This window comes from Arvicanthis niloticus, chromosome 19 (assembly GCF_011762505.2).
Source record: "Arvicanthis niloticus isolate mArvNil1 chromosome 19, mArvNil1.pat.X, whole genome shotgun sequence".
NCBI lineage: Eukaryota > Metazoa > Chordata > Mammalia > Rodentia > Muridae > Arvicanthis > Arvicanthis niloticus.
Window position 1 is genome coordinate 44,237,929 of NC_047676.1, and position 23,889 is coordinate 44,261,817.

At 41.4% G+C, this 23,889-nt stretch overlaps 1 protein-coding gene and 1 pseudogene across 1 annotated transcript in view; both read right to left on the bottom strand.

Annotated features, from left to right (window-relative positions):
* The window catches only part of LOC117723877 (3',5'-cyclic-AMP phosphodiesterase 4D), a 644,601-nt gene that overhangs the window by 239,401 nt on the left and 381,311 nt on the right, over positions 1 to 23,889 (bottom strand).
* Positions 14,640 to 15,504, bottom strand: LOC117723878 (synaptobrevin homolog YKT6 pseudogene; annotated as a pseudogene).

Genomic DNA, 23,889 nt, shown 5'->3' on the forward strand with positions numbered 1-23,889 from the left:
AAAAAAAAAAAAAAAACCTTGCAAATATATCTCCAGGTATAAAGTTTTCTTTCACAACCAAATCATAAAGTTATTTAATGTATTCTTTAAGAAGGAATGATAATTATTATAAGAAGTAGATTCTTTTTCTGGAATTTCTTAAAATTCACAGAAATACAACGGAGGGGGCCATTTTTATTTCTAGTCTACTGTGAAGACTAGTATAAAAATCAGAGAACAATTAGCCACTTACACAAGCAAGAGCCGGGCATCCTATGCAGATAACTCATGTATTTCAATGTGAGTTTGTTTGCTTACATAATACATCTGGGTTTCACTGCCAGCCTGATTCTACCTTAATCTTTGCTTTTATTTCCCTTATCCAAGCATGATTTTTTTTTCCATATCCAAGAAATAAGCTGATTTGTTCACTTACAACTGTTAAGGTAAACAATCCATAAGATTTCCCTCTGAATTAGTCATTGAGAATTCTATAATTAGCTATTCTAGACACGAACCTAATTTTATTGGGAAGTATGTATGAGCATATCAAGTTAGGACTAGGGAAAAATAGAATGTATATTAGATCCAATTGAGGTGGACTTACAATTCACTAAAGTAAAACTTTTATATTACCCACAATGCATTAGTAACAGTGAAGATGAGGTGACTGATAAAAAAAACTTGACATGTTCATGTTTAGCCACGTGATTTCATATTCCAGGAGTTTTTTCTATAAGCCATAAAGATCACTAGCATCATTACCTCCTAGCTCTTGGCAGCAGCCAAGGAAACACTGATGTTAACAATGCTCAAAAAGGATGAGAAAACAGGCCACCAAATCAGACTGTGAGAACTAGCAAGCTTCCATTAAAAAATAAAATAAAATAAAACACTGTTTTCTTCTCTCCCTTAAAAGTGACTTTTTGAGAAATTGCTATGGCCCCACAAGGAGTTACACACACACACACACACACACACACACACACACACACACACTGGATAGAACAGGCAGGTTAAGGAGGAAAATAAGGAATAAGGGTAATATGTTTCTCCTCAAAGTTTAACATCACACCTCACCGGCAATTACTAAGTACTTGAGTTCTATGTCAGTCTTAAAGGGGAAGGAGAAAGAAGCACTTTACCAAACTGCCTCTGTTGTCCTCAAGGAACTCGTGGACCTGGATCTCGGCTTCATTATAATGCTCATTTTGAAGAGGGGAGACAGAAAACAAAAAAAGGGAAAGGAAAATGTTCAAGTCTTCTGATCAATACTCATCAGCAGGCTTTCCACAAAGAAGGTTTTGGAGGTTTCTGCACTGGCTGGGAAGGCTGCCTCCTGCCTCAGCTCTCAGTGTCGCCGGCAGCAGGCGGTCTTTCCTCTTTCATGCCCAAGCCCTGGGCTCTTCCGAAGGGAGTTCCTTCTCTGCCTGCCTTGCCCACAGAGGAACTGGATTTTGAATCTCTTCTTCATCTGGGTCACAAGGGAAGCCAGCCCTGAGAATGGGTCACTTAATCTCTTTTTTGCAATTCCATAACAATGGACTTAGAGGTTTTCTGCCCCAGGCACTCACTCAGGTAGAGCAAAAGGAAAGTGCCTGGCAGCCTGGTGACACGCAGAGGGCGAGCTGTCAAGGAAGTTTCATTTCAGGGCGACCAACCACGAGGACAAAGCTCTCTGCAGAGGGAAGGAGTCGCAGGAGGAGCACAGCTCCGTGGGCTGGATGGCCCGAGGTACCTGCCAAGCCAATTTCCGCTGTGTCCCCTGAGAACGCGGCTGCGAGTCTTTGTGAATGAGAATTACCATCCAGTCTCACCAAGCAGAAACTATTCCTCAAGGGCTGAATGACGTCTGTGAGGAGGCAGTTCAAAACATCGCAGGGAAGTGAGAAAGGGAGAAAAAAAAAAAAAAAAAAAAAAGCGCCCAACCCGGCCTGGTCAATTGCTGACTTACAAAGCAAAGGGGCGGAACTCTGAATCCAGAACGCAGGAGAGCAAAGCAGCCACGCAGACAGCAGAGCTCTGGAGAGTTTCAAGGCCAAGCCCTCCTCTGGAAAAGCAGCTGTCTGTGTTATTCAGAAAAGGGCTCCCTCCGGAGCACCTTTAAAAAGCACACACCCTAGCCATTGAACTTTTCTCCTTTATCGCTTTATCAAAAAATCAAAGAAACTACCTCAAAGACACGTTTCTCCCACTACCAGGTGGCCACATGGACAGCGAAGCTGAGGAGACTTAAGGACTCATTAGAAATTTATTTCCATTATATATATATATATTTTTTTTTTAAGTCATGCTTTAGGTTGGTGCAGAGATGTGTGAACTGTCCCTTGGAAATTCAACAAAGCATCATGGGAGCAGACCTCCTTGAATGAGGCACTGCTGGGGTATTTAAGCTAAAAAATCTAATATAATTTAATAGTTTCTGAAATAATAAGTGGTACAATACCAAGTGGTTATCCCTGAAATCTATGTGTGTGTGTGTGTGATCACTAAACAGATGCAGTAGGTAGCATTTATATACCCTTGTGTTTATAAATATGTAAAAAAATAATCTAAGAAAAAGGATTTCAGAGGAATAAGAGGGGACACAGGGGTTGGAGAAAGGAAAGGGAAGGGGATGGTGTAATTATACTTTGATTAAAACTTTGAAATATTTAAGAAAAAATACTCGCCGGTCGGTGGTGGCGCACGCCTTTAATCCCAGCACTTGGGAGGCAGAGGCAGGCGGATTTCTGAGTTCGAGGCTAGCCTGGTCTACAGAGTGAGTTCCAGGACAGCCAGGGCTACACAGAGAAACCCTGTCTCGAGAAACCAAAAAAAAAAAAAAAAAAGAAAAGAAAAGAAAAAATACTCTTCTACTATGGTAGCTTCTCGGTAAGCTGGTCCAGTTGCTCCTGACACAAGTAACATTTCCATGCCTTGTCTATCCCTCTGAACATTTACACAAAGGATATATGTTTCTCTTGGGTGTGCCGACTTCAATTATGTTGAAGGTGAATTATCAAGCGAAACTAAGCATGCCGAATCTTCAATGACATTAGCTGAGCGTTGCCTCCGCAGTCTGACGTGAACATGGTATTTATTTAGCATTTGGAGACAGGATGCTGGAGTGTAGTTGTGACCCACCCAAACAGCTTGGAAAACTGATGTAGAAAGAACGAAGTCTGCTGGGACTGGGCCGCTTATTACAATAACAGGCTGTTCGCACCTCAGTGTCCATTGGTGATTTTGTCCTCTCTGGGGATTCTCAGGCTTCATAAAGTAAATGTCAATAAATTGCTTCCCGAATACTTCTCTCCATAAGCCTTTCACTTTTCCTGTACTGCCCAGGGACATTCAGGCCTTCTTAGAACTGACCCATCTTTAGAATGTTGCTCACATTTTAGTATATTTCATGCAGGCTCCCTAAACACATACTTCTAGAAATTCCAGAGAAGGCAGGGAAGACACTGCTCGTGTGTGTGTGTGTGTGTGTGTGTGTGTGTGTGTGTGTGAGAGAGAGAGAGAGAGAGAGAGAGAGAGAGAGAGAGAGAGAGAGAGAAAGAGAGAGAGAGAGATGTGTGTGTGTGATGGGGGAGTGTGGTGTTTATGGATGGTTTACCCTTATTTATTTTGTGAATTTAAAAGCGATTAAAAGGAGGGAAAACTCCAACCAAAATAAAATTAAACAGCTGTTTGTAGAACTATTTTCTTTGTTTCAAGGTTTACCAAACATCTTCTGGTTGTCACGTAGAAAGATAATGCTGACCAGAGAGTGCAGACTGATAAGCAATCCAGGAGTAATCATCCCTGTGTTCCTCTATCCCCGGAGAGGATACTGCCTCAGTGAGATAATTTACTTTACCGCCACACCCTTCTTTGTCACACACACTGCAAGAGGACATATGACTTACTTGCTGACAATTACCCTATAGTACAAAAACTTTTCTCAGAAGACTGACCCTACCATCCAGCTGCCAGGGCCTCTACTAACACTGAGTTCCAGTCTCATAGAGACTAAGGCACAGCCTCCCCACATAGCCAGAGTATTAAGCCAGGAATCTGAAGACACAGTGTAACTAACCAGCTAGGTGGAATGGCTCAGGGGGTTGCCAGTACAGGGGAGGAGTGGTCCATCTAGTTCCTAGTTCCTCCATCTTAGCAATTGACCTACATTAGTTCTTGATATTTGTATCTTTACTCACTCTCATCCTAAGAACTTCTGCTACATTTAGAAAATACTTTTATATATCTATTTTGGGAATGATTTGATAGGCTGGTTATGTTCTCTTCAAAGTACAATTGAATATTAATAGCGGACATTGCCGTTCAATTACCTAATACCTCTCATAAAACTATTAGGACCCACAGTGCACTGCAACAGCTCTCAAGGGAATGTGCCTGCATCCCAGTAGATTGGCTGTATCTGCAGGTATGGTTTCACCCTCCTATCATTCAGGGACGAGTGTAACTGATGGAACTGACATTTTTTTTCCATGACATGAATTAAATATGAGACATTAACTGACACCAGTTGAGTACAGTATTAGGAGTGATTTTTTAACACATAATGTAGTTTTTCTCAGATAATCTTGCTTTACAGTACCCTGCCTATCATCTAGCCTTCTGCCTTCTCAGTAAACTTCTACTCTCAGATTTTAATAGATAGTGTCTACTTTCCCAACTGTAGAGTACAGGTGTTCTTAGAATCATATTATGGACTAAATATTCAGGTCTGCCTTATGTACTGAACTCCAGATATGCCAAGTCAACTCTTCAGGAAAAATGACCACAGACATCCGTGGTTTTTTTTTTTACAGTTTCCTGGTATTCTACACTGTGTCTGAACCTTAATGAACAAGTGACTTTGAACGCTTGCAACATTTCCTTCTTATTGAGAAGTACTATGTCATTTTCGTTTTGTAGAGGGGGATTTTGAGTTGCTTCTTAGTGTCTCTTTTTTCAAATTACACTCACTATACATACAACCGGATGCAAATGCTTTCCCTGTTGACAAGAGATCCCTAAGTTATCGTGATCTTACGAAGTACGGGTACTATATTTTGAAAGCTACTTTTAAATTTCCTGCTTCTTGTCATGTTATGAAGTTATCAGTATTGCATGTTAATCCCCTCCTCAGTGTTAAGCATGTTCTACTTCACATGTTTAGGTTTTACGTGGCATACAGTCTTAATGGCTCATCACATCCCTGCAAAGATAATAGCAATAATAATAGTTTCATATACAAAACCAGCCAATAATTTGTTTAAAAATTTGAACTCAATTGTATACCTTTCCTAAAAGCTTTTCTTCAGTGTGTGTGTGTGTGTGTGCCCGTGTGCATGTACCTATACCCACAGCCTCCTCCTACGTCATTATTTGTCAGACTATTTTTTTTTTTTTTTTTTTTTTTTTTGGCATAGCCCTATTTTTTCAAGAGAAGAATCTGCACTTGCTTATAAACGTTTCTGGTGTTAGAGGAGATGGGTCTGAAGGTACCAGTGATGTATCTAAGGACAACCATTTACTCCTCCTGTTTGGAACACTACTATGGCCTAGTGTTCTTGAATCCACCCTCTGTGAAATGGGAAGTGATATAAACTCACCACTGAGAAAGGGAAGAAGGCTATAAATGAATGCATATTCTATCCACATTCATGTGTCCTCTCGTTTCTATTCTAGTTGGGATGAATATACATATTCATTCCAAGGCTCATTTGCAGCTCAGCCCCCTTTATTTGATTATGTCATTGGTCATTTTCCCATGTGCATATGTATGTATTTTGACTAGGAATGACAGCCATCTTCTAGCTTCTCAAATACAAACTGGCTTCTTGTTGTTGTTTTGTTTTCAACTGGGGACAATGATTATTACTTTGATTATTTTTCGAGAGCCAAATTAGAGAGCACAATCTGTTTTGCACTGTAAAAAGTTAGAAATACATAAACTTCACCTTAAAAGGAAGTCATTGCTACGTCTACCAAAGGTCGCATGCTTTAAACTTTTCTTTATCCTTCAACTATAGCTTGATTCCAGGTATCTTTTAATGGAAAGCTTTTTTTTGTTGTTTGTTTGTTTTGGTTTTTCGAGACAGGGTTTCTCTGTGTGGTTGTCCTGGAGCTCACTCTGTAGACCAGGCTGGCCTCGAATTCAGAAATCTGCCTGCCTCTGCCTCCCAAGTGCTGGGATTAAAGGCGTGCGCCACCACCGCCCCGCTAATGGCAAGCTTTTAAAAGATTTTATTTTTATTATTTTTAATTACATGTGGTGTACGCATTTGCACCTGGGTTTGTGCATAAAAGTGCTGGTGCCTGAGGAGGGCAGAGGTGTTGGATTCCCTTGGAGCTAGAGTTACAGATGGTTGGTAGTGAGCTGCCTGATGTGGGTGCTAGGAACTGACAGTGGATTCTCAGGAAGGATAGCAAGTGTTCTTACCTCTTGGGCCATCTTTCATGCTTCTGAATATTAATGTTTTTTACTATTTACAGTTTAACTTTTTCTGTGTACATTGTTCAGTGGTGTTATGTAGATGTACATCGCTGTAGCTCCAAAAATCACTTTGATAACTGAATATTTATGCCCGTTAAACAATAGTTTTTTAGTACCTCTCCTCCTAGTCCCTGGCAACTGTTACCCTGCTTTCTGTTTCTATGACCTTGACTAATAAGTATTCTGAATGGAATAATAAGCCCTAAGTTCTAGTGGTAGACTGCTGAACCTCGTGTGGCCCTGGTGGGGACAGAGTTCCTGCCCCAGTGTGTGTTGATCACTGCTGTGGACATAAGGCTTGTTTGTATAATAATGTATATATTTGTACATTCCTTCAAGGAATGTTCTCCTAGTTATTAACTCCATGATAATCTGAGACAGCATGAGTACAGGAAGTTAAGGTGTGGCTAATGTCTCAGCAAAATATTAAATGCTGGGACTTTCAGGACAGCATTAAGGCTGTGAAAACATAACCCTAAAAACATATGTTAGAAAATATATAATTTCTCAACTATGGAAAAATATAAGGATGCAGTATGAATTTTGAGGGGCTTTACAAATCTAAAGGAACAGATGTAGCTATGCTGTAAGCCATCTTATTATATAGATACAAAGATAGGCAGATTCCTGAGTTGAAGTTCAGCCTGAGACACAGCAAGGTTAGGCCCAGTTGTGGCAGAAATGGTAATTTTAGGGTCCTATCCAACTGGTTTATTGTCTGTGCTTAAAGCAAAGCAGCCAGATTTCTGAATTCTTTTGCAATGTTAAGAAACAATGTGTGCTTGCAGTCTCTTAAGAATCAAAGGGCTGCCGGGCGGTGGTGGCGCACGCCTTTAATCCCAGCACTTGGGAGGCAGAGGCAGGCGGATTTCTGAGTTCGAGGCCAGCCTGGTCTACCGAGTGAGTTCCAGGACAGCCAAGGCTATACAGAGAAACCCTGTCTCGAAAAAACCAAAAAAAAAAAAAAAGAATCAAAGGGCTGCTGGGCGGTGGTGGCACACGCCTTTAATCCTGGCACTTGGGAGGCATAGGCAGGCGGATTTCTGAGTTCAAGGCCAACCTGGTCTACAGAGTGAGTTCCAGGACAGCCAGGGCTACACAGAGAAACCCTGTGTGTGGGGGGGGGGGGGGGGGGGGCGGGGGGCGGGGTGGACCAAACAAACAAGAATCAAAGGGCTGGGATGGGGGAATGCAGATTAGTAAGATAATCAAAAGGAAAACCAGGAGTAAATGACTGGATTGATATGTAAAGTAAAACACTGAACCTGCGTTCTAAAAGAGATAAGTTATCTAGAAGAGAACTGCTTGGAGAACTGACAGGTATACAGGCAAGTAGAACATGGACAGAGATCTCTTAGAATAGCAAGCCAGCAGAATATAGACAGAGAAATGTCCATAGAGAAAGCAGAACACAGAAGCAGACTGGAAAGGCTGTGTCAAGCAGAATACAGGTTGTCAGCTTAGATCTAAGATTTGACTTCAAGTTGTTCATTTTGCTGTTCTCAGACACCCCTTCTCTCAGAACCCCTCTCCAAGCGGAGGTTGGACCTTGGCAGTAGATTTGAGATCTCTACTTAGATTCTCTGGATAGCTATCTCCTGCAGAACACAGGTGCAGTCTTTTATTTTACATATTGATCCAGTCAGCTTTCACTAATTCTCTACCCATTATTTGACGGACTTTGAGGATGAAACATTTTTGTCTTGATGAATACTTAGTATTTTAAGATATGTTACTCTTCTCTGCTCTTGTTTAAATATGTGGATTCTAATCATATTGTAACTTTATCTATTCTGAGGCCCCAGTGATCTTCTCTGTTTAATCAAGTGATTCCTAATTCCTGATACCAATCCCCAAATATAACATATATTAAGTAGAATATATATATTAAGTAGAATATATAATAGAATAAGATAATATATTATACATTTATATTATATTATATATATATATATTATATGTAGCCTAAACACAATTATACATATATTTTTACATATATATTACATTATATACGTATATTTGTGTTTAGGCTACAGATAATTGTCACTAATGGGGCCCTTCGTTTTCAGCACTGTGAGAAAATTTGTGGTTTTTATTAAAACAGGGTTTGAAAAATAACCTGTCAAAACTGTTCAAAGAAGTTTTAATGACAATGCAACCCTTCAAGTAATAAGTAATGAAAACAGCTTAGAAACCAAGCTTCCTTCAGAGCTCTGTAATTCCTTTTTTTGATGACATTCCCCTGCACATGCTAAGAGAAATGGCACATTAGTATGGCCAACTCATCCTTTGCCACACATTACAAATGAGTTTTCTCTGACATAAAACATCTGCTCTTTGAGATAATGCTTTAGCAATTAGAAAGAGTCTGGAGGATCAGGTAAGAAAGAAGAAGCGGAGGGAGTCAGGCTGTCTGGGTCTAATGTCAAACTCTCCTGCTCACTGGTTGGTTATCTCAAAAACTGTCTAACTTTCTCCCCATCTCAACTGCCTCAGCTACAAAGTGGAGATAAAATAGACTTTTGTGAGAATTAAGAAACACAGACAACTTTAGCACGCAGCGTGACTTATACTAAGCACTCAGTTGAATAATATTTGGTATTAAAAATATGTTTGAAAAGAAGAACCAATGCCATTTGGGGGAAAGCGGATCGAAAACTTAAAGAATGCAATGCTATTTTGCATAGATACTGGATTAGGAATTGGGTTAAAATCATAATCTTATGTTTTCATCCAAGTTTATATCCAAACTTCCTGGTTATCTTTACTGAACCAAACAGGTATAGTTTTTCTGTCTTCCCTTTTTCGTCAAAAGTTTATTTCCTAAATTGGGTTATCTTTCAAAGACACAAACTATAAAATATTCAATTTTCTAATTTTAAAAAATAATGTTCAATATTTCTTACAGAGTCACGTCCATCCCCCTTTGTGGATGTGGCCACCATCATGCAGCCTCATCCCTGGTATTAGTTTTGAATGAATGTTCCCGGAAAACAGCCACCCACCTCTCTGTTGAAGATGTCTGATGTCAGACTGATGCACAAGCTGTCCCCTCCCCCACAATTCATTTCAGAGGTGTGTCTGCCCTTCCCTGATAGGATTAGCCTTCTGGCTTTTACCTCTATTGTTCCTCAGGAATTTACTCCTAGGTATTTACTCCAGGACTCTCCTCCCCTAGATATCTGTGTAACACTCCTTTCAGAGTGCGTATCCACTCCAGAATCACTAAGTTTATCTCCATTTGTCCTAGCTACTCATCTTAAACTAAGGCACTAGTTAGTGTTAACAGTTATCTACCCTGAGAAGACACTTGGGCGTCCACAGTGATGGGGAATTCTCTGAAAGCAGGTATTGTCTACTCACTTCTGTATTCAGATTAACTACCAAAGAGTCTGGTTTACTTAAAAACAGAACAAACCCTTGGTCACCATCAGCAGACAAGCCTTTTACGAATTTCCTTCCTCAGTTCTTTGGTAGGACTTGCTTCATGGCTGGAATTAAGCTTCTGGAAATGGATATTGTTATTATCATCTTCTCATAAACCTCAATTTCTAAATGTTACATCAGCACCTCTTCCCACCCCCCAAATAAAACAGAGATCATACTATATTCTTAAGATAGAAAACATCCACTGGAAACCACAGGAATGAGCAGGGCGGGGTCCAAAGGACCTGGAGGTGACTGATCTCACTCATTGTCCCTCTGAAGAAAGGAAAAATTCTTTCCTAAGTATTCCATAGAGATGGCCTTTAGTCTGGGGGAGGCCATTCTGCAATGTGTTGAATATTCATGGAAGACATCCATGGGGACCTTTTGAAAGCTCAACTCAAAGGAATGACTTTTCTAGGAAGTTCTTCTCTACAGCTTGAAGGATGATGGTGAAGGGGCTAATTGCATGTGGGAAAGCCTGCCCTAATCAGACACCTATTCACTTATGGATGAAAAGTCGGTTTCCCAGGTGGGAAGCCTGTATCCCAGTCAATTACCTCAGATCCTTCTTAGAGAAACAAATAAAGAAGTGTTCTTCATGAATTAGCATGTGAGTGTGTTTCTATCAGCTTCCAGAGAACATTGAAGACATGCTCATCAAATAAGGGACCTGTAGTACTTCCCCAGAGAGTTGAGTGAAAAACCAGGACAGAATATGAGCCTTGCCATTCTGGAGAAAGAGAAAGAAAGGACACGGGAGGACACCACTTGTCCTGTGCTGACCAGACTCAGGGAAAGATGCTGGCTGGGTTCAGTCTCTCATTTAACATTTCAGACAGGCTCCTGAGCTCAGCACCAGTATTTTTCTTCTACCAAATCACTGAGACAGCTGAGGTCTAGACAGTGTTAAAGGGTATGCCCAAGGTCTTAAATTGAATATAGACTCAGTTAGCAAGGCCACGTATAACCTGAGGAAGTCTTGGACCGCAAGATGAATACACAAATATCACACCGTGCAACATCTCAACAGAAACATAATTTTAAGTTTTCAGTTCTTAATTTTACTCAAGGTAGTTCATAATTCTCAAAGTGGTTCAAGAAATGGCATACCAACTGGAAATACTGACTATAGAAATGAAATTAAGCAGTCTTAGATAAAAATTGTCAGCTAGATAAAGTTAGGATCCCTGCCCTAGTTTTCTTGGGCACCTTTAATATTGAAATCATTAAAAATTAATTATTTCCATAGCAGAAGTTGAAACTTCCAAGATGTGTCATATCAGATAGTGTGTATATAAGAAAATGTACTTATCAGTAGCAACCTGGAAAAAAAGGATGTTTTATTTTACCACATTGATCCTTCCGTTAAATTGTCGAACTTTTCGTTCTCTTTCTAAGTCCATGGGTCTATGGTGTTTGCATTTTTCCCTATTTGTTTGTTTGTTCAGATAGCTTTGGGAAGCCGCTTGGGAAAACCAATGTAGATACTGTTTAACCTGACCTTGTCTGTCTATCCGTCTGTGCTCTTCTGGAGAGAAAGGCAGACTATTCATTCCAAGCGTTCAGTGGACTCTAAAGAACCACAAACAACAGAGATCTTCAGACAAATTGCTCTGGTGTGTCGGCTGGGTTCTTAAAGAAGCTGCCTTCTCTGGTATGTCTGCAGGAAAGCTGGAGCTCAAATATGGTACTTGGCAAAAAGTTTCCTCATGGAAAACTAAAAGAAGAAATGAAGCCAAATGCTATTTTCAGGGCAGAATGTTATTCCATATGGAGAGCATGCACAAAGGCACCCTCCCACCCAGCCTGTGGAATTCAAACCTCTTTTTTAGCTGACATTTCTGCAGTGAGTCTGATTGCTCCAGGATTGAAACTACTTTCTTTATTGACTCTCAGGCTTCTCAGAGGATGGTTCATTAACCTTTTTCTTAAGAAACACCTTAGAGTAACTGCAAATTATTGCCAAAGTGCAGCAATTTAAAAGACATAAAACACAAGCTTTTTAAAATTGCAGTTTACAAATTAGGAGGACCTCAGGCCTTGGCACCTTTGTGAGCTCTGTAACATATTGTTCCCCACAGATTAATATAGGTTCACTTCCCCAAGTATACATAAGGAAAAAAATACAATCTGGAAAGAGGTTGTTTAATTTTGCTTTTAAATTCTGTGGCTATCACTGAACAGATATGACTAAGGGCAGCCCTGGCTCCTTTTCAGTCATCTGGAATTTCTGAGAATATTTATGAAATGAAAAATCATCAGCCCACAAGTTTTTTATTCAAAAGAAATCATAAAATTTTTTTATGAATCCTCACTTTAAATTATTGACGTTGGCAGACTGTTAAGATTTGAGCACTTAATTCAACGTTCATGTCAGTTCTATGGTTTTCTTTTTACGTTTTTTGGAGCTGCTGAATTCATTTACTGTTTGTTTGGTTTTTGTTTGTTTGTTTTTGTTTTCAACAACAGGCCAATGGAAATATCTTGAGAGCCGGGCAGTGGTGGCACACGCCTTTAATCCCAGCACTTGGGAGGCAGAGGCAGGAGGACTTCTGAGTTGGAGGCCAGCCTGGTCTACAGAGTGAGTTCCTGGACAGCCAGGGAAACACAGAGAAACCCTGTCTTGACCTGTCTCGAAAAACAAAAAAAAAAAAAAAAGAAAAAATAAAAAATAAAAAAAAAAAAAAAAAGAAATATCTTGAGAGACAGGCACTGATTACAGCAAGGTTCAGGAGGAGTGGGTAAGGTTCTGGTGTGAGGCAATTTGGGGACAGCTCATGGGTGGAGACATTTGGATTGCTTCTAGGCAGTGCTTCTGTGATGATTCCAATGCATTTGAGTTACCTTTGCCTTGGAGGTAAAGAAGGCAGTCACTGGGGGCTTGCATTTGTATCCTGGATAATTTAAAGAAAATGATAGGCTGTGGTTGCTACTTCTGAGAGTTAGAAGATGTTGTCCTTAAGTTTTTCTGTTTGCTTATTTGCTGGCTTGCTTGATTGCTTGTCCATATGTTACTCTGAAGCCTAAACTGTCCTCAAACTTAGGGCAATCCTGAGACCTCAGCCAAACAACTACTGAGATTACAGTCAAGAATTCCTAAAACCTGCAGTTGTGGCCCCTCCCTCCCTCCCTCCCCTTTCCTCCTCTTCCCTCCTTTGCTTCATTCCCTCCCTCCCCCTCTCCTCTCCCTCTGTCCACCTCCCCTCCTTCCCTCCCTCTTCCTGTTTCTCTCTCTCTCTCTCTCTCTCTCTCTCTCTCTCTCTCTCTCTCTCTTTAAGAATTTCAAAAGACAATTTTATTTGGACAGAAACCTTCAAACAGAATATAGAGAAATTAGGCATTATTAAAATACACTCTCGCCAAGTGATTTAGCATTAGAATATAATGGGGGAACAGGAAGCACATGGCAACTCATCACTTCGGGGCAAGTGAGACCCTGTAGGGCAGCCATATGTCGGCAAAGGTTACCTTTTCCCCACAAACTTCTACTTCCGCCCACCTCTACTCCTCCCTAGTACCCCCAGAGCAACAGGAGAAAGAGGCAGCACCCCAGTCCATTTATTACACCTCAAGTGCCAGCAACACACTGGATCTGTGCTGCCCAGGGGCCCTGGGGTGGAGAGGTCTGTGGCAGTGGGAAAATTACATGGGCAGGCCAGTCCAGAGGGGAGCCTGAGCCTTGGCTAGCAGTATCCAGAGAAATAGACAGGTACACCAACTACTGGGGATTTTTGGAAGCCACAGTAGATATCCCCCCCTCCCCATATGGACACTCTGAGGGCAGCTCAGCAGGCTCAGGGTAAGGGTCATCAGAGTGAGACAGCTCTGGCTCAAAAATTAGAGGCCAATGTCCCAGCAATGGCTTTTGGGGGGACAGGATCTCTCAGATAGTTTGTGCACAGCAGAACATGAAGAGGTGATGTGAAATCTGGAATATTTTGAGTTCACCATGTAGGCTGTGCTGGCAGTGGTACCAGCTCCGACCAACCCCTCAACATCCTCCACCCTGCAGCTGTCTCTGACTGGGAAGGGGCTTGTAGGCCAGAACTGGACAGACCACAGTTCAGGCTGCTAGCACTTGTCCTGGTACCCACAGGAATAACTTGTCCCAACATGCAAGCTCCAGGCAGTTGTCAAAACAATCTTGTGGACACAGAGACAAATAAAACCAGCTTTGAGAGAGATGACAGCACCCACTACTTTGATATTGATGTTCAAAGTCCAACTGGAAGTCCAGGTGAGTGTTTCTCCATACTAGACAGCTGAAGGCACCTATGTCTGCTTCTTCCTCAAAGATGGACACTCCCAGCTGACCCTCCCAACGCCACCACAGCCCCAGCCTGCTCTCAGTCTGCTAGCTGATAAAACTGTTACTTATACATACTGCCCAGCTTAACCCATTCTAAGTACCTCCCAAAAGTCATCTTTGTGGTACTGGATGAAGGTACTTAGCATGGGCCCTGGCCCTGTCAGATGACAGTCCTAGCAAACAGGCAAACTAAACATGTAAGACCCAGTGACCACTGCCTTTTACTGGCCATGGTGACCTTCTCCCAGCCCCCACAGTACAAGGTAATAGAATGTTGGAGTGTTCAAACTGTGCCCACCTCTGCCCTATCACCGAGACCCTCCCCCCACCCCACTCACTGGAGAGTTAATATCGTTAATACACAAATGAAATCCTAAGTCATACCAAGGATCAGGAAAAAGATACCCTCCCACAGAGCCTTCCACGATTAGCTGAGAATAAGCCCTTAAGCACCTATAAGAGCCACTTAGAGTTTATGGTTTCATTTTCCCAACATTACATCTTTGAGGACCTCAAATTCTTTCCCAAAGTCACAGCCACACATACGAACTTCAATGTTCCCACCCTTAAATCATCCCTCCATTCCTCTTGAGAACTTCAAAATAAAAGCAGCCAGTCTGCCTGGCTCCAGATCCTCTTCTAGGACACTGCTGTCTCCAGGGGCTGATGTGACACGACGGTCCAGCGCCTGCCTCTGTGGGCTATGTCACATGATTGCACAGCATGAGTTTTGTTTCCGGGCAGTTTTATAGAAGGCTTTCGACTGTGTTCCCAGTACTTCTGATTTGGATACCAAGTCATCAAGCTTCCCGCCTCGCTCTAACAAAGACTCCATAGTGTTGTGCAGAATGATTTTGGTCTCATCCAGTTCGGCCTGTACTTTACTCATGGGATCAGCTTCTCGGGGGTTCTGGTATCTACTAAGGTGACCATCCAAGGCTGTGTACTGGATTGTAGCAGGGGACCCTACTGGCCAGTCTATTCTATTGACCTGCTTGGAGAATTCATCTAGTATCTTCTCCAGCAAGGTGAAGGCCACTCTGGAAGGGTATTCGTTGTCAGCAATGACCACACCTGCCAGACTGTCGCTCCGGACGTAGACATGGCAAAGATACTCTTGTTCTTTGACAGAAGCTCTGCTGCCTTTCGCTGAGCGTTCCACAATCAGTTGACTTGTAAAGGTCTTGAATTTCTGAACACTGGACCTCTGGATGAAACTAAAAGAAGACACGTCGTACGCGGCTTTGAGCAGCACCGCTTTTAGTTCGCCTTTGTAAAGGACACCGAGGTTGTACAGCTTCATGGCGCCGCACCTTTGGGCCACCGGCCGGACCCCAGACCCGCTCACAGGAGCGCAGCCGCAGGCTGCTGACCGGCCGGACCGGCTTCCCCCGCTTCCTGTTTCTCATAATTGAACACATGAGATTGCGAGTCAAAAGTAACAAGTACCTACAGTGGGGCTATTGATCAGACAAATAGAAGAGTTTTAAGTCAATCCTCCTTTAAAATATTTGTCAGTCAGCTTGGGAACTCAGTTCAAGAAACTTGGATGTGGTGGCTGGCCCTGCAGGCTGAGCTTAGGAAGGGACTGGCACAGAAAGATAATCATCCCTCCTCAGTCTCAATGATACAGGTCTGAACTAGGCCTATGTTCCCACTGCATTAAAGGGAAAGGAAACACAAAGAAAAAGTGAAACAAAGCAAACAGGTTGTCAGAGTTTCTGCTCAGCTGCTCAATGGATACTGCCAATAGTTTTCTTTGTAACGAATGTTGTTTTTCTGAAGACAAAGGAAATGTATTGTTTTGTGAATACTCCATAGAAGTCAGGATAGCCCATGTTTTCTCTTTTTTGTTGCTGCTTTTCTTAACAAATCAACTCCATAATGGAAATACCGAGGCCTTGGTGACGCAAATGAGTTCTTGTCTTTCTGTAAAAGGGCTGGGCACAGCACAGGTAGACTGTGAGGTCAGATTTCAATGCCTGGCTGGCTCTCCTTACTCAAAGGGAATCACACACCACTGAGGGCACTTTGACTTTAGGGTCATCGGTGCATTCCACTGGGTGACTGTGAGTCACTTTAGTAATGAGCTCAGCAGGAGCCCGGAAAGGTCACCATAGGGCTCTACTTACTACCAAAGAGGTTTATACCTGCAAGCAACCTGCCTTTGACTGGAGATAACGTTTCTGAGAACACTAATGCACAAGTTTTTCTTGACATGTCAAAGAGGAAAGGAAGGAAGGAAGGAAGGAAGGAAGGAAGGAAGGAAGGAAGGAAGGAAGGAAGATAGGAAGGAAGGAAGGAAGGAAGGAAGGAAATAGAAAAGCTTGATTGAATTTAATTCACTCCACAAAGCATTGCAGCCCTTGAATGATTACATTTATTTATGGACACTTAATGTTGATCTTGAATTCTAAAAATGAGGAGAGATCTAAGCAGAAACTGTTTGGGGGTGCAACCAGTTTCACTTGGGGAAATAAAAGTAAAAGGTGGTTTGTGTGAAGAAGCATTTACAAGTTCCACTGCATGTTAGAGGTATGTATTTCACAGTCTTAGCGTGTACCACCAACATGAGTCACAATGTGAATGGTCCTTTTGGAATCGTATAAACTGCTTATTTTCTCAAATGGTGAGACAATGTGACTCTTAGATTTCAATTTTAAATAAACACACATCTCAAGTGGAATGACTGGGTCTGACACTCTTAGCACTACCAACAAAGCATCATTAAAGAGCAGTGATGAAAACTTTGGGATTAAACTACCAAAGTCAAAACTAACTACTTGCCTCTTACCCAGCCATAATGGTTAGTCTCTGTGCCTCAGTCTCATCAGCTGTAATTTGGGAACCTAGGATGTTTGAGAATCAAATTAGATAATGTAGGTAAAATACTTGGAAAAAAGAGTAGACACAGATGAAGACTTCAGATGAAGCTGGTGAAATGAGTCAACTTAAGGCAGATCAGAATATGTGAAAGGTAGGTTTATTAGGATGGTGCTCTCGGGGTGAGTTCATTGGCCCCAAGGATTGAGGCCAGGGGAGTAGACATGAGGAGAAAGGGGGAAGAGAAAGAGAGAAAGGGTAGAGTGCATACAGTCAGAGTAGGAGGGAGAAGAAGGAGGAGGAGGAGGAGGAAGGAGGAAGAAGAGGAGGAAGAAGAAGAGGAAGAGGAGGAAGAGTAAGAAGAGGAGGAGGAAGAAGAGGAAGAGGAGGAGGAAGAGGAAGAGGAGGAGGAGGAAGAGGAAGAAGAGGAAGAGGAGGAGGAAGAGGAGAAAGGGGAAGAGGAGGAAGAGTAAGAGGAGGAGGAGGAAGAGGAGGAAGAGGAGGAGAAACACCAAAAATGTCTGGATTATAGAGAGAGGAGCCTCTGGGGGAAGAACTGGAAAGTTCAGGGTTGGGGGCAGGGTATACCAGGTAGGGAATGGAGGGATGCTTGGAGATGGGGACATAGGGAGGCCAGGCGTGCTTTGATATGTAAAATATGCACTTTAGCCCCTTGTCCTGGAGTCTGAAATCAAACAGGATCTGGGACTTCCATTAATAGTGTCAAGACTGTAATTGAGGTTTCTTCTTCTAGATCCAGGTCTAGTTATATCACTGGTGGCTATTCTATAACCCAGGGCATTTTAATAGAAAATGACAAAATGTTTAAGAAAGGTTGATCAAAAGCTACAAAATTAAATATAGCCAGTTTCTAAGCACTCTGCTTTCAGGTGGCACTAAAAATCAAAGAGGCACCGAATAATACCGAGATTCCCTCCCCCACCCCGTGGTGATCACTCATACACCAAGAGCTACTCTGCAAGACTGTTAACCAGCCTATCTTCCTACAACTGGATGACAAATGTATTTAATAACCTTCAGTTTTACTTCGACAAAGGATTATGTGTAGCTCAGCTTCTCAACCCTGGCTCAGAGGTACAGGAAAAACACAAGGGAATCTGCAGTAATGACAGCTCTGTGGGGTGTCGTGTGTCAGCCCATGACAAACTGTGAAGTCAGAGACATGACCTTCTTTATCTAGAACTGCTTAGATAGGTGTTTGATAGACATGTTCTCATCCACACTCCCAACCTGCATCCCTCTAATTCTAAGAGATCCTGGCATTTCCCATATATCTAGGTTGCCTACGGCCCTACTAAACAATGGTTAGCATAAACTTGAAAGCTCCAGGCCACTGGTTATAAGGTTAAGAAGCATTTGACTCACTTTCAAATGACCTTCTTTGTGTTTTCTGGCCCTGTACCAGCCCCTCAGAAATTTAGCAAACATGTTCTCCACATAATGCCTTCTGTATGTGTGTTGTTTTTTGACACAGGGTTTCTCAGTGTAATAGGTCTGGCTATCCTGGAACTCACTCTGTAGACCCAACTGGATTGGCCTCAAACACACAGATATCTGCCTGCCTCTGCCTCCTGAGTTCTGTGATTACAGGCATGTATGAACCACTACCGCCTGGACCAGGCACTATAGTGTCTTTAAGGATTGTTACAATGGCCATGTTTTTAGAGCTTCTGTTCTTTTTTTTCACTCTCTCCTACCCCACCTCCATCACAGAAGGAAGACCAGTACAGAGAAGGGATGAGGCATGCAGAGCGTATGTGGAGAACCCAAACAGCTTTAGAATGACAAGAGACATCAATTTGATTTTATCCTTAGCATCAAGATGGTGGCACTGGGACATCTGAAAACACAAAGCTCAAGCCATAGCAACTGGTATTCAGCCTATTCTTTCCCTCAGCCAAAACAGATCAATATAGCTAACTCTTCCCATTTGTGAAGAAATGATGAGGTTTTTCTGTTTTAAGGGGTGACTTAATTCAAAGTTCCAAAAATATGCCTGGTGCGACAAATTCTGTGAAAGCCAAAGAAAATAATTGTTGTGTTACTAGGTTTCCCTTCAGCATGGTCGAAGACTAGAATGACAATTTTATTACTCGTTAAGAAACTCATTTGTGGGGAGTGGCTAATGCTTCTGTGAGCTAATGTCTATCTACTTGTTCAACATTTTGTATTTTAATGGCAGATATAATGAAAAAAGTAATAAATGTAGCACAGGGGGAATAATTTGTAATTGTTAATATTTCAGGCCTTTGTAGGAGAAAATCTTTTGAGTCAGAGAATAAATTGTGGTAAAATTGGGTACCTATTCCATCATGCATACATAAAACCAATCTAAGTAGACTGGATTTTGATTTTTTTGTTGTTGTTTTGTTTTTGTTTTTGTTTTTTTTTTCAAGACAGGGTTTCTCTGTGTAGTCCTGGCTGCCTTGGAACTCACTCTGTAGACCAGGCTAGCCTCGAACTCAGATATCCGCCTGCCTCTGCCTCCCAAGTGCTAGGATTAAAGGCATGTGCCACCACCGCCCGGCAGATTTTGATTTTAAAGATCCCTTATTGTTAGGATCTCACTAAGTATTAGCCAAAACTCTGAGTCACTAGTTAAATGAGTAATTTGGTTGGTTTAACTAGATGAGATGGAAGAAAAAACATTTATTGATCACCTCCCTACCCATTTGGCTCTTTGTCCAAAGTTCTTTTGTGAGATACTTGGGACTATTCCTTATTTCATAGCTTTGAAGTGATGTTTGAAGAAAGTCTGCTCAACTCCTGTCAACCTGTATGGCTGCTATAACTGAACTATAACTGCACTGAACCCAGGTGAGGCAAACATGCCATCATAAATATAGGTTACCTGCCTTCTTCAGCAGCATGAATGTTTCTGCTACTTTATACATGGGCAGAAGAAGAGAAATGAAAAACCCATTCTTAGACACTTCTGTGGCTTAGCTCACGTCAAGTTCAAGTCTTGCCTCCCTGCCTCAGTCTATGCTGGTGACTAGACTGTGGTCACTCAAGAGACAATGATTGTGGCCTCAGTACAAAGGTACACATCACCTCCTTCAGCTGTCACTCTATGCTGGTAATTTGAGATATAGTAGCTGATGACATTCCCAGTCCACACACCAGCTGCCTCTAGACAGTAGTGCATGGCTGAGCCAAAGATGATGTTTATGAAACTGCCTGGGTGTTGGGAGAATTCCCTGGCATGGTGGTGCCCATGGTAAGAAAGCAGAGATTCCTGCCAAGGAGAGGTTTTAGAAGGCCTTTCCGGGAGCAACTGTATTCACACCTCTCAGTAGACGTGGACAAACAGTGTACATATGCAAGTGTTATCTGTCTTCTTCAGTTTGTGGGAGGGAGGCTAGCTAACTCTTTTAACCCATTATCAAAATCAATTAGCATGCTGCTGTACTCAGATAGTCCTTCTGGGCAGGGACTAGCAGGCTTCCATAATAGCCTTCTCTATTAGGACATATATTTTAGGTTTATACCATTTTATATTTCTGCATATTGGAGACATTCGAAATTATGGGCAGAGTGGTCTAACAAAGGGAGGGCTACAGTCCCATCAGGCAAATAGAGATAAATTATGTCTGGCAGAATCATCTTTTATATGCACAAAGGACTCTGAACGTCTCTGTTCCTTGTGTGCCTGATCTGACCTTTCCAGACATGGGCGGTGGTGAACCTGCAGGAAGACTGCACAAGGGCACCCATCGAGATGTTGGGAGACAAGGGCAGGCAGTGCATTGCTGGGAGGAAATGAAAAACTCTAAAACCGCCCAAAGCATTTCCCTTAATTTTCCTCACACAGGTCCCCTGAGGTCAAGATGCTTAATATTCTCAGAGCCAGAAACAGGCTGGGCTAGGATCCACTGTTCATCCTACCTTCAGATCATCACAGGCTCTTTGTCATAACACTTGACTCTGTCACTCCACAAAGCACATGAGAGCCTGTGCCGTCTGACTTCAATGTCTTGGAAACCAGATGAAAGAATGTTCAGAATTTTGTTTGTCTCCAGTCTTACTTCCTTTAAAGACACGTCTTCTAAGTACAGACACAGTAAATATATGAGAAATGTTGTACATCTTTCCCCATCTACATCCCTACTGGAGAGATACTAATCAAAAGTATGTCGAGATCTTGTCACACTCCAGTTAGCAGCTATCATCCAGACAGAGGACAGCAGCTGGTGAGGATGCTGAGAAAAAGGAATCCTTAGACACAGCTGATAAGAATGTAAATTGGTCATCATGAAGGACCCTCAAGAAATTAATACCAGAATATCATATAATCCAGCAGTACGAGTCCCACAAGTCCTGGGTATAAACCCGAATGATTGTAAGTCAGGATGACACAAAGATCCATTTAAGTCCTTGTTTACCACAATAGGCTTTCTAATAGAGAAGATATGGAAACCATCTTAGATTTCTCTCAACAAACTAGGAATTAGGAAATGTAGTGTATAGGCAACAGTGTTGCTTTGTTCAGCAAAAATAGGAATGCCATCATGATTATTTTTAAGAAATTGGATAAAACTGAGGATAATTATGCTAAGGGGGAAAAACCAGACTCAAAAAAAAAAAAAATCATGTTTTCTAACATATATGTGTGTGTGTCTCTGTGTGTGTGTTAGATTTTAGAAAAAAGACAAGTAAAATAGAAAGGAGGTTATTAAACAGGACCCAGTAGAAGACAGGAAAATGAGAGAAAGGCAGTCGCGAATATGTATAAAGTACATTATATATGTGTACGAAGGTGTCAAATGGGGCTTTAAAATACAATAAGACGATTATTTCACTACACAGCTAGCTGGAGTAATTGAGTTCTGTTGAATGGCAGATAAAGAGATGGATTTCCTAATGAACTGATGCTAAATACCTTGGGAAAGCACTTTTACAATAACACGGTTTATTGATAAATCCAGTGAATTGTTTCAAAACAGTCTTTTTTCTGATATCAGAGAAAGTTTGAGATTAAAATAGCATTAACACCCACACGGTCACCTATTACATGCTACACATGTTACCCATGTTTTACACTTGAGAAGAGTAAGGTAGATAACAGTTGAACAAATTAATCAAACCCCGTGCTGAGAGACAGGTTCTTTTTAGTTAGAAGGGTATGAAATTCATGGTGGGGATGCAGCAATTAATTAAGATTATGATACTCTATGTTTCACTTTGCTTTGAGTGTAAGACAAAGATGTCCCTGCATCCACTGCTGTAATATATGCTGTACAGTTAGGATAAAACTGTTAGAGATATACCAAAGAATCTATTAAACAACAACAAAAACCAAATGTTCAAAAAGGAGAAAAGAAACCTTGTTCTTGCATCTAAGGTTCACAAACTACAACTTACACATACAGAAAAATGCATAACAGGCTATGGAGATTGTTATACATAATTATGTTACTGTAGTCGAAATACAGACAAGATGATTTCCTTTTATTTATTCTTCCATGATTTTTGAGTGTTTTTTTTTTTTTTTTTTTTTTTTTTTTTAATTAACAACGAAGTCACCGGGAGCTGGAGAGATGGCTCAGTGGTTAAGAGCACTGAACTACTCTCCCGGAGGTCCTAAGTTCAATTCCCAGCAACCACATGGTGGCTCACAACCATCAATAATGGGATCTGATGCCCTCTTCTGGTGTGTCTGGAGAAAGAAACAGTGTACTCATATACATAAAATAAATAAATAAATATTTATTTATTTAAAAAAAAACCAATTAGGTCACCAACAAACTCAACCTTCATCATTTCACAAGATGTTTGCTGATGTAAGTCGTTTTAACTCAATCTACACACAGGGAAATTGTTTCCTCTTTATTTATGCTGTAACAAAATACTTGGGAAATGCTTCCTCCTTTGTCTTAAGAAGATGATAAAGAGGGGCTGTTAGTGATTTTAGGCAGTCATTAGTTAAGACGATATACAGGCAAAAAATAGGTTATCAAATATGAAAGATAGATATTTTGCACCACAAACTCCTGTTTCCCAGGTGTTCCTTACGTAAAGAGGGAGGTTGTTCATGACAAGGATGCTAGGCATTGTCACTACATCTCTGTCATATCCGTGTGTGTGTGTGTGTGTGTGTGTGTGTATTCTTTATCATATTTAGGTATATCCCCCCCCCCCAAGGAAAATAATCTTTAAAACAAACTGGATTGGATTTGACTCAAAACTCTGAAAAATTTAAATTCTAATTTGCTGTTAAAGTCAGGAAACATGTATCCTCCCGGTATAATACTTAGGAAGCAATTGGATCCCGTCATGCCTGTAACTTGAATCTCCTGACCTTTCATGGTGACTTCACCAATTGAAAATCGTTTCACACACTCTGTTGTGGCAAGGAAACAGACATTTGCTCACAGCCTGTAGACACTGGCTTAGCTGACAGGAATTTTCCACCCATGGTGGGAAAATCTTGGAAATGGCATAGCTACCCCTGGCTTTGGATTGGTCCTGTGGAAAATCCAGGCATAATTCTGTTTGTGTGTTTGTGTCAGAAGAATCTCAGATATGTCTTTTAAAAAGACACTTCTAATACCTGCCAGGTGATTTCTAGTTGCTGTATTGATAGAGTCCGATTGCTGTATTGTGTGTGTTTGTTTTTTTAGTTGTGAGTCGTAATTAACCTTTAAGAGCTGAGCCATTTCTCCAGCCCTGTGTATTTGTAATGCATAGCATGGTAAACATTTTTACTGGGGGAAGTAATAAAAATATTCTGTTTCATACTAGTTCCTATAAAAACACTGCAATGAGTTTTTCAAGGGCTTTAAATTTTCCATAGAAGACCAGCTCTGAAAATGTATTTTTCCAAATGCAGGTGGGAGGGTGCTTGCTAATGCCTGTG